This window comes from Anguilla anguilla, chromosome 3, assembly GCF_013347855.1.
Source record: "Anguilla anguilla isolate fAngAng1 chromosome 3, fAngAng1.pri, whole genome shotgun sequence".
In the NCBI taxonomy this organism is placed as follows: Eukaryota; Metazoa; Chordata; class Actinopteri; order Anguilliformes; family Anguillidae; genus Anguilla; species Anguilla anguilla.
This window is the reverse complement of record NC_049203.1, coordinates 24,127,067-24,130,824: the sequence shown is the minus strand read 5'-3', so window position 1 is coordinate 24,130,824 and position 3,758 is coordinate 24,127,067. Positions and strand designations below refer to the sequence as shown.

At 39.6% G+C, this 3,758-nt stretch overlaps 1 long non-coding RNA gene across 1 annotated transcript; it reads left to right on the top strand.

The window, feature by feature from the left end:
- The first annotated feature begins 1,091 nt into the window (after positions 1-1,091).
- Positions 1,092-2,863, top strand: LOC118224335. The gene is made up of 3 exons (XR_004764625.1): positions 1,092-1,158; positions 1,346-1,390; positions 1,801-2,863. It is a non-coding gene; the product is annotated as an uncharacterized LOC118224335 (long non-coding RNA).
- The last annotated feature ends 895 nt before the right edge of the window (positions 2,864-3,758 follow it).

Below are 3,758 nucleotides of genomic sequence, written 5' to 3'. Positions count from 1 at the left end.
AAGAAAGAAAGAAAATGGGCCCTCTCTTGACGCCCTTGAGTGTTTTTTTTGTAATTTATTATACATCGGTAACATGTAGGAGCATTTCTCCACCTCTGTGAAAATGTTTTTTGTAAACTGTTGAAATATGTTATATAATATGAATATAATATGATGTAATCATTTTATACATACAAAATGGAAATGTTCCCCTTCTCCTCCTACTATCAGTAAAGCTGAAGCATAACAAAAAAAATTCAAGATGGACATGGTGGTATCCATCGTCTCAGGGTGGATTTTATATTTGCATTTTTATCTCCCTGCCAATCAAAGCTGAGATGGAGAACAAGGAGGCTGTTGCTGTGGTTACTCGAGGGTATGACTCTTAACCTGGCAAAGGCTGATTAAATTTCCTATCGAGTAAACTCAAGCTGACACAATCAAAGGAAAATGCTTGCCTTTCTGATGACTTTGGATTTTTAAAATATTAAACTATGTTGGATTTGATTATAATGAGGTTGTGTGTTTGTGTGTGTGTGTGTGTGCATGTGTGTGCCTATCTAGTAATCACTTGATATGTAAACATTTGTTTGCTGAATCAGTTTCTGGGCTAGTTCAGCAAAGATCAAAGGTTGCTTGCTGTGCACCAAAACAAGGAAAACACAAAGAGTGGCCAACACAAGCACAAGGTGGAATGAGCTGAAGGCGGTTGGGCATAGCTGCATCAACACTGCGTTAGTGCACCCATGAGATTGCACATTAGGGACACACCTGAGGCTAACCCACCAGCGAAAAACAAAGCCCGAGCCAAACCGACCTCACAATCTGGGCCCTGCGGTGATGCACGCCGACCCCAAGTTCAGATGCCAGCGCCGGACCAACATCTGCAGCGCTACGGATCTCCGGCTGTGGGTGGCGTTGGGCATGCTCTAACACTGCCGAGCAACGGTGGGGGAAAGTTAAACAATACCAGGGCCGAGGTTTAACAATGAAACCTCATCAATCATCCTAAAGCTGTTTCCTACGGGAAGTATGTGTACCCCTGTTATCAGCCCATGGCACTTAAATACCGGCACTCTTGAACAACCCCCGGCAGCCCTTGATGTAATGAGGTTGACAGCGGTGGTGGAGGAAGCTTCTAACAGCTCTGTATCACATTCATAGCAGAGGCCACAAGAGGTGACATTCTTTCCATAATTTTCTAGATGAAAGATTTTTTTAAAGCATCTATACGATTTGACTACTGTAAGGCTACTGCATGCTACATTGCTCTGGACATTGCTATGTCACTGCAATATAATTTCATGTAATGTGATGTAATCTAATATAGGTGGCTCTGCATGTGCAACACTTCTCTTCATAACAGGAACCTGAGGGGATCCAATGCATGGAGTTAATAACAACACCAGATGTAAGCAACGGTATCTTCTGAACTCTCAAATAAAGTTGAAATGTATTTTGGATGCTCAACTGAATTTTCATCCAGGAAATGTGGTATTTGGGGATATTGAATTTCCCTAAAATCAAGGGGCTTGGGCACTGATGCCTTCAAGTTAAGGGGTTGAAAGCTGGCCCTGATGGGCACCAGAGACCATAACTGATTTCCCATAAAAATATATAAGTGTATGAAGCTGGATGATTCAATGCCATATCTGGAGTTAAAGGTATTAGTAGCTATAATTAATTGCACTTTTGAAGATTGTTCATGGACCCATCACTTTGTGTAATAATAAGATCACCCGGAAGGATCTGCTTTTACAGGAATCGGATTGTGGTGTTGTCTGGATGTGTGTGCCTATTAAGGGAGATGCTTTTTGACAGGACAGCAGGGATAAACTGGAGTAACCCACACTCCTCAAAAACTCTCATGGGGATAATCCACCCCACTAAATAAATGGGATCGGTGAAACTGGTAACCCCCAAGAGACAGGACCAGTGGAGCGGGACCAGGCTTGAAAATCTTACCCCCCCCGAGCTCATCTCCAAAGACAGCATCCAAGCATTGAGGTGCCTATTCTCCCCCCGGAGAAAGCAAGAGCCATGGACCCCAAACCAGCTACACTGCCTGGACCACGTGTTACTTTTCTTGAACTGACAATTGGACTGCGGACAATTTCCCTAGAGAATGACGGACAGAGGAAGACTTGTGTTAAATATCTCAGACTGCAACATCTGGGCACAGATTAGTATTTGAAGAATTTTAGTTCTAAACTTAATGTGCATGACTGTTCTTTGTAACTGTTTTTGTTATGTTGTAATTATAGCAAGCTCAGAGCTCAACAGAGGCTACGCGCAAGTGCTATATCTATCTCTCTTTTAACAACCTAATTTCTGCATGCCATATTTACCCAGTCTACCCTGTCGCACACTGCATACTCATATTTATAACACAAAAATGTAGCTGATCAGACTAAGCAAGTAGTGTCCCCAAGGCACATTAAAACCCAGGCTAAGACCGTTCAACCTGCTTTTAGATGCTCCATTGTAAAACCATTGCACCATTTTTCTTTATCTCAGACTAACCAAACTGCACACGAGCTGCTAGCAGAGGTTCCTGTTTGAATTCTCATTTCCTTTGTTTTCTGTCCCTTTGTTCTCTCTCCCCATGCGTGTACGCACGTGCACACTCACATACTCTCTCTTTCTTCTACCCCAATTACCTGCTTGACAATTTCGTTTATTAGTTGTAGTAAACAGTTTAGGCAGTTTGTGTTTATAATTGTGCTTAGCTATGTTTGATAATGTGTGCTAGGTAAATGTTACTTGCACCCAGTTATCTGTGTGATGTCCTTTGAGTATTAGTTGGAGCCATCGTATTCTATCCTGAAAACAACTGCCTTCAGAAATATTAAATAGTTAATATTAGTAATATTTAATTAAAAATTAAATTTGCAATATACAATATCTAATAAAGTTAACGATAAAAATGACATTTGAATTTGAAGTAAAATTCCAAATTATATGGTAATCATTTTTTTGACTGATTATTATTTTAATTTTAACTATGTCGCTTACAACTGGTGCCCCACATAAGGAATAGAACAGTTGGTTTCAATTCATATTCAAAGGCTGATCTTGTAACTGTAACACTCCCATCATTAGAATTAAAGCAGTCTGTAAGTTGTCACCAGGTGGCGCAATACTTAATATACTTGAGCCTGCCTCAAGACAGATGCGATTTTGTACTTGCAATTGGTTGTGCTGTAACGGTGGTAACTGTTCTTTCTGAATAGTTTACATTATTATCAAACTATTAACAATTCAAACAAATATCACAGGTCATAAGAAAATCGCTGGTTTTCTTATAGCATACCCATGATTAACCAGGGAAAGGTAAGTTGTTATTATTACATCCGTGTAGTAAGTTATTGAATAATTATCCAATTCTGGCACGTCCCTTAGTCAATATGCCCCAGAAGCCTGTGGCATCAGTATACTGCTGCAATTTGATGCTTAAAACTAGAAAATCTGCATTATTTTTTTACCCTATTATCGTCAAGTCTAATGCATCAGTCTTGTCCAGCATTATCACATCAATTTCTGTGCCCACAGTGACCTATTTTTATAAGTATTATGAAACCATATGTTGCAAACTATTTTTTGCAAAACAGAACACAACTGAATCAATTTCAACATTTTTATTTCTAAAATACAGCGATGTTGTTTTATAGGCTAGGGGAAAAAAATTATCAAGACATATTACAGGCACACTGTGAAAAGAGATGAAATGTGCAAAGCAAGACAAATACAAAACGCAAAACGGTAAAATAGTTAAGGAA